Source organism: Salvelinus namaycush, chromosome 5, assembly GCF_016432855.1.
Source record: "Salvelinus namaycush isolate Seneca chromosome 5, SaNama_1.0, whole genome shotgun sequence".
NCBI lineage: Eukaryota > Metazoa > Chordata > Actinopteri > Salmoniformes > Salmonidae > Salvelinus > Salvelinus namaycush.
The window spans coordinates 65,132,771-65,145,447 of NC_052311.1; the positions used below are offsets into that span (position 1 = coordinate 65,132,771).

Genomic DNA, 12,677 nt, shown 5'->3' on the forward strand with positions numbered 1-12,677 from the left:
ACTAACTTTTTATTAACAGTCAGTGTTACTCACAGCTCTACAGTGTCCTGATTCACAGTCTTCCTTCCATTCTCTTGAAGGAAGCTCAGTGGTCAAGTTGTTGCTGTATATACTCCTCTGGTCAACAGGCAGTGTTGTTTCAGAAACGTATTCCACAGCAGCAGATAGACAGTCTCGCAGTAATACTGTATAGTCCCTGTAGTACTTACACTCCTTTGGGCTGAAGAGGGAGGTTACACACGTGTCCAGGGTATCAACAGGAGGGACCCATAGTCTGTGGCCATCTTACGAGGGAGCGGGAGTTTTGCTGACAGTTTGAAACAGCACGAGGGAAACACATTGAGCAGGCTACAGGAACTGAGAAGCTTGAAAGGATGAGAGCTGGGGATACAATGGGGTAGTAGTAAGGAGGATATATACTCCCCACATTCACTAAAGTGCAATATGACAATACAGAGTCCAGGGGTAGATCCACAGTACAGTACAATCAAACGGTGTCTATGTTTCTAACACATATCTAACATGCAACCAGCAGAGAAAAGAATAGCATGCTGTTTCTTACGTTCCATAATCTTCATTTCCCAGTGGTTTGGTCATGGAAAATACACAAGGCAGATTGAAACAGAGGAGGAACTCCTTAGACTATTGACTCAGATAATGGTACACAATTCCAATACATTCACTTCCTATCAGTCAGAATATGTTCCTCCACCCTTTTATATCTATGTTTCCTTTGCTACAGGGCCTTGGAATACATTTATGAGCTACAGTAGCCATGCACTGTGTAAATAATACTCACTCAGTGTCTCTCACAAGTGGGAGACTGTGACCAGCAGTTTCCCCTCAAATCCAAGTATCTTTTCCAAGACACAAAAGTCCTCAAATGTCAGTGGTGAGTTATTGGCACAACAAAAGCAGACTTTTAGAGACATTTGAAATATGTTTGTGGCTCTCTCAGGTGACTGCTTAATTTAACAGGATATCCTATTCCTGAGAGTCTCTGTGTTTCTCCTAAAGGCATTGTCAATTCAGTACAGAACACACTGCACAGACTGACTACTGACCAGATCAACTACATCGTATTAACTCAGTGTTGTAAAAATGTATACAACAATAAGGAGACTTACTCTCCACTACAGTTGCATGGGAGAATTCTCTATAACAGAGGGAGTGAGGGAAAGAGAGGGAGAAAGACAATAAATAAAAGGAGAGAGAATGAAATTACTTGACTAGAACGCCAAGGCATGTACAATTGTGTGTACTTTCTGTGTACCTATGTTTGTGTATCATCCTATACATATGATACCAATATTAATTCTATACAACACCTATTATAGAGTCAAAGTGAATGTGTAGGAGGAGCAGAATCCTATTGGCCGGTTGTGGGGAAAGAGGGGAGGGGTAACAGGCACACAGGGCATACACCCGTCGATGACCTCTACGAAAACTCAGAGCTCAAAGATTATTTCAGAGGTCAAATCCTGTCCAATCCTGAGACCGGAGGTGCTGTGTCCTTGTTTTTTCCAAACGGGTTGGCTTTAGTTCTCTCCTCTTGGTTCAAGTGTCACACTCAACACCCCTGCTTGACAGAGAACACACATGTTTATCCATTTCAGAAAAGCTTCCAGTCTAATTCCTTTGGAAAAATGTGGCAATAATGGGCAGAGGACGTGCAAGGAAAACTGGTTAAAAACAACGACCCACTGAGGCAAACAAAGGTAATATTTTGGGAAGAGAGATTTTTTTGTTTGTTGCATGCCAAATCCCTTAGGGATAAAAACAAAGAAAACTCAAAAGGTTTGATTCAGGGCAAATCCAAATGACACAAAAAATGTTTGGTTGTGATATTAGACTTTACCTTCCGTACACATTTCCAGTGAACTGTGGTTTCGAACACTGGCAAGTCTTTGACCCCCAGTGAACAAGCTAAACATGTTACTAGGTTGCTGAGGAACAGTTCAACCCTTCACCAGCTCCCTGAGGACAGTTTACAGTGTAACACCTTGACCAGATCACTGAGGACAGTTTACAGTGTAACACCCTGACTAGGAGCAACAAAGGCACAACACAGGAGAATACCAAGGCAACAGTCGTTACCTGGTGTCCTAGGTTCACACAGAGACAGATGTTACCTACTGTCCTAGGTTTACACAGAGACAGATGTTATCTTCTGTCCTAGGTTTACACAGAGACAGATGTTACCTTCTGTCCTAGGTTTACACAAAGACAGGTGTTACCAGTTGTCCAAGGTTTACACAGAGACAGGTGTTACCTGTTGTCCAAGGTTTACACAAAGACAGGTGTTACCTGTTGTCCAAGGTTTACACAGAGACAGGTGTTACCTGTTGTCCAAGGTTTACACAGAGACAGGTGTTACCTGTTGTCCGAGGTTTACACAGAGACAGATGTTACCTGTTGTCCAAGGTTTACACAGAGACAGGTGTTACCTGTTGTCCAAGGTTTACACAGAGACAGATGTTACCTGTTGTCCAAGGTTTACACAGAGACAGATGTTACCTGTTGTCCAAGGTTTACACAGAGACAGATGTTACCTGTTGTCCAAGGTTTACACAGAGACAGATGTTACCTGTTGTCCAAGGTTTACACAGAGACAGATGTTACCTGTTGTCCAAGGTTTACACAGAGACAGGTGTTACCTGTTGTCCAAGGTTTACACAGAGACAGGTGTTACCTGTTGTCCAAGGTTTACACAGAGACAGGTGTTACCTGTTGTCCAAGGTTTACACAGAGACAGGTGTTACCTGTTGTCCAAGGTTTACACAGAGACAGGTGTTACCTGTTGTCCAAGGTTTACACAGAGACAGGTGTTACCTGTTGTCCAAGGTTTATACAGAGCCAGGTGTTGTCATGTCACACAAACAGTAAGAGAGGGGTGAAGAGAAGAGAAGCCTCTACAACAAGTGGAAGTGGGGAAAGAGATCCCTCCTAAAGTGAGAGGTGACGTAGGGGTTCATTTTGACTGGTCTGCTGCCCTCCCTCTCTCAGGCATAGTAACAGGAATTTAGGGGCTGCACTTCTGAGAAAGTAGAGAACGCACAATCCTTCTCTCTTTCCTTCTTTCTCTGACGTTTTCTTCTTTCGCTCAGTCAGTCGTCTGGTTTCTTATCCCGTCTGGTTTCTTATCCCGTCTGGTTTCTTATCCCGTCTGGTTTCTTATCCCGTCTGGTTTCTTATCCCGTTTTGTTCCTCCCATGACGCCTCTCCTGTGTCCTTGCCAACCTGGGAATAACATGACAATACAGATGAAACCAACCAACAATCAGCATAAACAGAGATAAAACCATGACTTCAGATCTCCTTTGTGAAAACAGATGCCCTGATGATGTAAGCAGATAGGTCTTGTCTTGTGGACATTCTGAGAAGGTAAGACGGTAAAGAGCAAAAGGGCAGGATGGACTCACCGTCTCTAACCCTCTATGGTTTTCATCTTCATTTGTAATAGCTCAATGAAAACCCATAATAAAAGCAATAAAATCATGTAATCAGTAACCTGTTCCTTGAGACTTGGTCTGTCTGGGTGCTCTGGTGTAGTTCTGTACCACAACAAATATTCCTGTGTCCAGTTTACTGGGAGTGTTGATGTTGCGTCACTTCTTGGAAAGAATGGGAAGAAATGTCTCGGGAATTACAAATGAAAATGTCTCCATAGAGTCATGGAACCTGGAATGAAAAGAAACAGAGGGGTGGAATAAGAGAACCACGTCCATTGTGATAGTTTACTGTATATCTTTACGGACATATTTTATGACCCATACAGGTGAATAAGCTGTGCATTTGGGCCCCAATACTGTACATCTTGATGGTTATTGCAAACACACACACATGTTTATTAAACTATCCTTCTGGGGACCAAACAATTGATTCCCATTTCAAATCCTACTTTCCATAACCCTTAACCCTAACGCTAACCTTAACCCCAAAATCCTAACCTTAAAACTAACCCAAACCCAAACTCTAATGCTGAACCCTAACTCAAACCCTAACCCTAACACTAACCCTAACTCTAACTCTAACACTAATCCTAACCCTAACCCTGAACCCTAACTCTAACACTAATTCTAACTCTAACACTAATTCTAACCCCTAAGCCTAAAAAAGCCTAAGGGGACTGGAGGAATGTCTCCAATTTTCCTTGTATTACTATCTTCATGAGGACTTCTGGTCCCCACAAGGATAGCAAAACCAAACCACACACACGCACGTGTATTTGTGACACAGCGAGGGAATTACATATCACATATACAACTAGCCTGGGGCCATTCCAATGTCATGCTAAAGTCCACTGCCATGCTGCTATGGATCACAACACTGCAGTGTACATGGAAACAACTACAGAGGAATACTGATGTGTTACAGAGGCAACATTTGATGAATCATGCTGCTGAAGAAGGACAAGGAGAAAGAGGGAGGAGACTCCAGTCACCCAAGTCATAGACTGTTCTCTCTGCTACCGTACGGCAAGCGGTACCGGAGCGCCAAGTCTGGGACCAAAAAGCTTCTTCACAGCTTCTACCCCCAAGCCATAAGACTGAACAATTAATCAAATGGCCACCCGGACTATTTACATTGACACCCATTTGTTTTTACACTGCTGCTGCTACTCGCTGTTTATTATCTATGCATAGTCACTTTCCCCCAACCTACATGTACAAATGACCTCGACTGACCTGTATCCCGCACATTGACTCAGTACCGGTACCCCCTGTTGATAGGCTCATTATTTTATTGTGTTACTTTTTGTTATATTTTTTAATTGAGATTATTTTGTAAATATTTTCTTAACTCTATTTATTGAACTGCATTGTTGGTTAAGGGCTCGTAAGTAAGCATTTCACAGTAAGGTCTACACTTGTTGTATTCAGCACATGTGACAAATACAATTTGATTTGAACCGTAATATATAGAATGAGACAGAGAGAAGAGGGGGTGAACCGTAGTATATAGAATGAGACAGAGAGAAGAGGGGGTGACCGTAGTATATAGAATGAGAGAGAGAGAAGAGGGGGTGAACCGTAGTATATAGAATGAGACAGAGAGAAGAGGGGGTGAACCGTAGTATATAGAATGAGACAGAGAGAAGAGGGGGTGAACCGTAGTATATAGAATGAGACAGAGAGAAGAGGGGGTGAACCGTAGTATATAGAATGAGACAGAGAGAAGAGAGGGTGAACCGTAGTATATAGAATGAGACAGAGAAGAGGGGGTGAACCGTAGTATATAGAATGAGACAGAGAAGAGGGGGTGAACCGTAGTATATAAAATGAGACAGAGAGAAGAGGGGGTGAACCGTAGTATATAGAATGAGACAGAGAGAAGAGGGGGTGAACCGTAGTATATAGAATGAGACAGAGAAGAGGGGTGAACCGTAATATATAGAATGAGACGGAGTAGAGGGGGTGAACCGTAGTATATAGAATGAGACAGAGAGAAGAGAGGGTGAACCGTAGTATATAGAATGAGACGGAGTAGAGGGGGTGAACCGTAGTATATAGAATGAGACAGAGAAGAGGGGGTGAACCGTAGTATATAGAATGAGACAGAGAGAAGAGGGGGTGAACCGTAGTATATAGAATGAGACAGAGAGAAGAGGGGGTGAACCGTAGTATATAGAATGAGACAGAGAAGAGGGGGTGAACCGTAGTATATAAAATGAGACAGAGAGAAGAGGGGGTGAACCGTAGTATATAGAATGAGACAGAGAGAAGAGAGGGTGAACCATAGTATATAGAATGAGACAGAGAGAAGAGGGTGTGAACCGTAGTATATAGAATGAGACAGAGAGAAGAGGGAATGAACCGTAGTATATAGAATGAGACAGAGAGAAGAGGGGGTGAACTGTAGTATATAGAATGAGACAGAGAAGAGGGGGTGAACCGTAGTATATTATATGAAGAGACAGAAAAAAGAGGGGGTGAACCTTAGTATGGAGAATGAGACAGAGAGAAGAGGGAAGGAACCGTAGTATATAGAATGAGACAGAGAAGAGGGGGTGAACCGTAGTATATAGAATGAGACAGAGAGAAGAGGGGGTGAACCGTAGTATATCGAATGAGACAGAGAGAAGAGGGGGTGAACCGTAGTATATCGAATGAGACTGAGAGAAGAGGGGGTGAACCGTAGTATATAGAATGAGACAGAGAGAAGAGGGGGTGAACCGTAGTATATAGAATGAGACAGAGAGAAGAGAGGGTGAACCATAGTATATAGAATGAGACAGAGAGAAGAGGGTGTGAACCGTAGTATATAGAATGAGACAGAGAGAAGAGGGGATGAACCGTAGTATATAGAATGAGACAGAGAGAAGAGGGGGTGAACTGTAGTATATAGAATGAGACAGAGAAGAGGGGGTGAACCGTAGTATATAGAATGAGACAGAGAGAAGAGGGGGTGAACCGTAGTATATTACATGAAGAGACAGAAAAAAGAGGGGGTGAACCTTAGTATGGAGAATGAGACAGAGAGAAGAGGGGGTGAACCGTAGTATATAGAATGAGACAGAGAGAAGAGGGGGTGAACCGTAGTATATAGAATGAGACAGAGAGAAGAGGGGGTGAACCGTAGTATATAGAATGAGACAGAGAGAAGAGGGGGTGAACCGTAGTATATAGAATGAGACAGAGAGAAGAGGGGTTGAACCGTAGTATATAGAATGAGACAGAGAAGAGGGGGTAAACCGTAGTATATAGAATGAGACAGAGAGAAGAGGGGGTGAAACGTAGTATATAGAATGAGACAGAGAGAAGAGGGATTGAACCGTAGTATATAGAATGAGACAGAGAGAAGAGGGGGTGAACCGTAGTATATAGAATGAGACAGAGAGAAGAGGGGGTGAACCGTAGTATATAGAATGAGACAGAGAAGAGGGGGTGAACCGTAGTATATAGAATGAGACAGAGAGAAGAGAGGGTGAACCATAGTATATAAAATGAGACAGAGAGAAGAGGGGGTGAACCGTAGTATATAGAATGAGACAGAGAGAAGAGGGGGTGAACCATAGTATATAGAATGAGACAGAGAGAAGAGGGGGTGAACCGTAGTATATCGAATGAGACAGAGAGAAGAGGGGTTGAACCGTAGTATATAGAATGAGACAGAGAGAAGAGGGGTTGAACCGTAGTATATAGAATGAGACAGAGAAGAGGGGGTGAACCGTAGTATATAGAATGAGACAGAGAAGAGGGGGTGAACCGTAGTATATAGAATGAGACAGAGAGAAGAGGGGGTGAACCGTAGTATATAGAATGAGACAGAGAGAAGAGGGGGTGAACCGTAGTATATAGAATGAGACAGAGAGAAGAGAGGGTGAACCATAGTATATAAAATGAGACAGAGAGAAGAGGGGGTGAACCGTAGTATATCGAATGAGACAGAGAGAAGAGGGGGTGAACCGTAGTATATAGAATGAGACAGAGAAGAGGGGGTGAACAGTAGTATATAGAATGAGACAGAGAGAAGAGGGGGTGAACCGTAGTATATAGAATGAGACAGAGAAGAGGGGGTGAACTGTAGTATAGAGAATGAAAAAGAGAGAAGAGGGTGTGAACCGTAGTATATAGAATGAGACAGAGAAGAGGGGGTGAACCGTAGTATATAGAATGAGACAGAGAAGAGGGGGTGAACCGTAGTATATAGAATGAGACAGAGAGAAGAGGGGGTGAACCGTAGTATATAGAATGAGACAGAGAAGAGGGGGTGAACCGTAGTATATAGAATGAGACAGAGAGAAGAGGGGGTGAACCGTAGTATATAGAATGAGACAGAGAAGAGGGGGTGAACCGTAGTATATAGAATGAGACAGAGAAGAGGGGGTGAACCGTAGTATATAGAATGAGACAGAGAGAAGAGGGGGTGAACCGTAGTATATAGAATGAGACAGAGAGTAGAGGGGGTGAACCGTAGTATATAGAATGAGACAGAGAAGAGGGGGTGAACCGTAGTATATAGAATGAGACAGAGAGAAGAGGGGGTGAACTGTAGTATATAGAATGAGACAGAGAAGAGGGGGTGAACCGTAGTATATAGAATGAGACAGAGAGAAGAGGGGGTGAACTGTAGTATATAGAATGAGACAGAGAGAAGAGAGGGTGAACCGTAGTATATAGAATGAGACAGAGAGAAGAGGGGGTGAACCGTAGTATATAGAATGAGACAGAGAGAAGAGGGGGTGAAACTGTAGTATATAAAATGAGACAGAGAGAAGAGGGGGTGAACCGTAGTATGGAGAATGAGACAGAGAAAAGGGGGTGAACCGTAGTATATAGAATGAGACAGAGAAGAGGGGGTAAACCGTAGTATATAGAATGAGACAGAGAGAAGAGGGGGTGAACCGTAGTATGGAGAATGAGACAGAGAAGAGGGGGTGAACCGTAGTATATAGAATGAGACAGAGAGAAGAGGGGGTGAACCGTAGTATGGAGAATGAGACAGAGAAGAGGGGGTGAACCGTAGTATATAGAATGAGACAGAGAGAAGAGGGGTGAACCGTAGTATATAGAATGAGACAGAGAGAAGAGGGGGTGAACCGTAGTATATAGAACGAGACAGAGAAGAGGGGGTGAACCATAGTATATAGAATGAGACAGAGAGAAGAGGGGGTGAACCGTAGTATATAGAACGAGACAGAGAAGAGGGGGTGAACCATAGTATATAGAATGAGACAGAGAAGAGGGGATGAACCGTAGTATATAGAATGAGAAAGAGAAGAGGGGGTGAACCGTAGTATATAGAATGAGACAGAGAGAAGAGGGGGTGAACCGTAGTATATAGAATGAAACAGAGAAGAGAAGGTGAACCGTAGTATATAGAATGAGACAGAGAGAAGAGGGGTGAACCTTAGTATATAGAATGAGACAGAGAAGAGGGGATGAACCGTAGTATATAGAATGAGACAGAGAGAAGAGGGGATGAACCGTAGTATATAGAATGAGACAGAGAAGAGGGGATGAACCGTAGTATATAGAATGAGACAGAGAGAAGAGGGGTGAACCTTAGTATATAGAATGAGACAGAGAAGAGGGGGTGAACCGTAGTATATAGAATGAGACAGAGAAGAGGGGGTGAACTGTAGTATATAGAATGAGACAGAGAAGAGGGGGTGAACCGTAGTATATAGAATGAGACAGAGAAGAGGGGGTGAACCGTAGTATATAGAATGAGACAGAGAAGAGGGGGTGAACCGTAGTATATACAGTCACTGAGGTAACTGAAAAAGAGATGAAAAGGAGGAGGATTGGGTTGAGGGGGAATGTAGCCGTGATAGAGAGATCTGATAGTGAATTCTAAATGAGATTGGGTTGAGGGGGAATGTAGCCGTGATAGAGAGATCTGATAGTGAATTCTAAATGAGATTGGGATGAAGACTAAGACTGGGAATGGTATTGAGATCTGTGTTGCGGTGGTGGTGACGGAATGCTGCGGATTACAACTGGGCTCGTGACTGCAGTAATCCCACCATGACTCTGATAATCCACTCAAGTCTTTATATAAGAACCACTCGACCACGGCCAGAGGGAGTGTACACATACAGGTAGGACACAGTAGGTAACTGAACACACAGGTAGGAACCACTACACATTGGTAACTTTAACTGTACACATACCGGTGATTGGCTGCAGTATACACACACACATAGGTAGGATACAGTACAAGTAGGTAACGGTACAGACTTCACACAGTGTGTGTGACTGTGTGTGAGAGAGAGAGAGAGAGCAAATCTGTGAATCCCAAACCGCCCCCTAGCCCCTACCAACTCCCTTGGAGGGCCACCCGTTGTCACGTGTTGCTGATGAAGCTCAGGGGGTGACTTCCAGAGAGTGGCAATGGGATCAATAAACCCATCAACTTCGGGACACACTCCTGACTTGAATGATACAATTTGTGTTCCACTTTTAAATAATAAAAAAAAGCATGACATTCGAATGAACAAATCCCCCTATCGTTGTACAAGATATACATCTCAGTAACAGTTAAACATTTAGTTTGGGAGGTATTTCATCTTTTACATGTGTCAAGTTTCGAAATCCGACAAACAAATGCATGTGGTGTAAAGTACTTAAGTAAAAATACTTTCAAGTACTACCTCAGTCGTTTTTTGGGGTATCTGTACTTTACTTGTCACGCCCTGACCGTAGATTGCTTCTCTCTTTCTCATTATATATACTATGGTTCACCCCCTCTTCTCTCTGTCTCATTCTATATACTCCTGCTATTTTTAGTTTGGTCAGGGTGTGATGTGGGTGGGTATTCTATGTTGTAGGTCTAGGTTTTCTATTTCTATGTGTTTGGCCTGGTATGGTTCTCAATCAGAGGCAGCTGTCTATCGTTGTCTCTGATTGGGAGCCATACTTAGGTAGCCTGTTTTCCCACTTTTGTTTATGGGTGGTTATTTTCTGGTCAGTGTTTGTTGCACCTGTCAGAACTGTTCGTTGGTCGTTTTGTTGTTTTGTTCGTGTATTCATCTTGATTAAAAGTATTATGGATACGTACCACGCTGCACTTTGGTCCTCCTCTCCTTCTCTCGACGACAATCGTTACATTACTATTTATATTTTTGACTACTTTTACTTTTACTTCACTACATTCCTTAAGAAAATACTGTACTTTTTAGTCCATACATTTTCCCTGACACCCCAAAGTATTTTGGACAGGACAGGAAAATGGTCCAATTCATGCACTTATCAACAGAACACTAAACCCTGATCATCCCTACTGCCTCTGATCTGGTGGGCTCATTAAACACACATGCTAAATGTTGGAGTCTGCCCCTGGCTATCCGTACATTTAAAAAATATTTGCTTAATATAAGGAATTTGCTTAATATATTTATACTTTTGATACTTAAGTATATTTTATAGATTACATTTACTTTTGATACTTAAATATATTTAAAACCCTATACTTTTAGACATTTACTCAAGTAGTATTTTACTGGGTAACTTTCACTTTTACTTGAGTAATTTTCTATTAAGGTATCTTTACTTTTACAGTGCCTTGCGAAAATATTCACCTCCCTTGGAATTTTTCCTATTTTGTTGCCTTACAACCTGGAACTAAAATATATTTTTGGGGGGTTTGTATCTTTTGATTTACACAACATGCCTATCCACTTTGAAAATGCAAAATATTTTTTATTGTAAAACAAACAAGAAATAAGACAAAAAACAGAAAACTTGAGCGTGCATAACTATTCACCACCCAAAGTCAATTTTTGTAGAGCCACCTTTTGCAGAAATTACAGCTGCAAGTCTCTTGGGATATGTCTCTATAAGCTTGGCACATCTAGCCACTGGGATTTTTGACCATTCTTCAAGGCAAAACTGCTCCAGCTCCTTCAAGTTGGATGGGTTCCGCTGGTGTACAGCAATCTTTAAGTCATACCACAGATTCTCAATTGGATTGAGGTCTGGGCTTTGACTAGGCCATTCCAAGACATTTAAATGTTTCCCCTTAAACCACTCGAGTGTTGCTTTAGCAGTATCCTTAGGGTCATTGTCCTGCTGGAAGGTGAACCTGTGTCCCAGTCTCAAATCTCTGGAAGACAAACAGGTTTCCCTCAAGAATTTCCCTGTATTTAGCGCCATCCATCATTGCTTCAATTCTGAGTAGTTTCCCAGTCCCTGCCGATGAAAAACATCCCCACAGCATGATGCTGCCACCACCATGCTTCACTGTGTGTTCTTGGTGTTCTCGGGGTGATGGGTTTGTGCCAGACATAGCATTTTCCTTGATGGTCTAAAAGCTCAATTTTAGTCTCATCTGACCAGGGTACCTTCTTCCATACGCTCTGTGGAGTGTACGGCTTAAAGTGGTCCTATGGACACGTACTCCAATCTCCGCTGTGGAGCTTTGCAGCTCCTTCATAGTTATCTTTGTTCTCTTTGTTGCGTCTCTGATTAATGCCCTCCTTGCCTGGTCCGTGAGTTTTGGTGGCCCTCTCTTGGCAGGTTTGTTGCGGTGCCATATTCTTTCCATTTTTAATAATGGATTTAATGGTGCTCCGTGGGATGTTCAAAGTTTCTGATATTTTTTTTAGAACCCAACCCTGATCTGTACTTCTCCACAACTTTGTCCCTGACCTGTTTGGAGAGCTCCTTGGTCTTCATGGTGCCACTTGCTTGGTGGTGCCCCTTGCTTAGTGGTGTTGCAGACTCTGGGGACTTTCAGAACAGGTGTATATATACTGAGATAATGTGACAGATCATGTGACACTTAGATTGTGCACAGGTGGACTTTATTTAATTAAGTGACTTCTCAATGTAATTGGTTGCACTAGATCTTATTTAGAGGCTTCATAGCGAAGGGGGTGAATACATATGGACACACCACTTTTCTGTTTTTAATTTTTTTTAATTTTTAAAAACAAGTTATTTTTTTCATTTCACTTCACCAATTTGGACTATTTTGTGTATGTCCCTTACATGAAATACAAATAAAATCCATTTACATTACAGGTTGTAATGCAACAAAATAGGAAAAACGCCAAGGGGGGTGAGTACTTTTGCAAGGCACTGTACTCAAGTATGACAATTGGGTACTTTTTCCACTACTGCATGTGACAAATAATTAGACACCTACATTCTTTTGTGTGAAACTGCACGAACTCTAAAATAAGTGGTGCCTAATGGCATTCCACTTAGTTCTGAAATCAACAGCATTGC

At 42.4% G+C, this 12,677-nt stretch overlaps 1 long non-coding RNA gene across 1 annotated transcript in view; it reads right to left on the reverse strand.

The window, feature by feature from the left end:
* Positions 1 to 6: 6 nt before the first annotated feature.
* Positions 7 to 12,677, reverse strand: part of LOC120048746 — a 37,032-nt gene continuing 24,361 nt past the window's right edge. Inside the window, exons 2-3 of the long non-coding RNA XR_005477039.1 lie at positions 3,512 to 3,681; positions 7 to 3,240 (exon numbers count right to left, since the gene is read on the reverse strand). This is a non-coding gene — a long non-coding RNA (uncharacterized LOC120048746). The remainder of the gene's footprint in view (positions 3,241 to 3,511; positions 3,682 to 12,677) is intronic.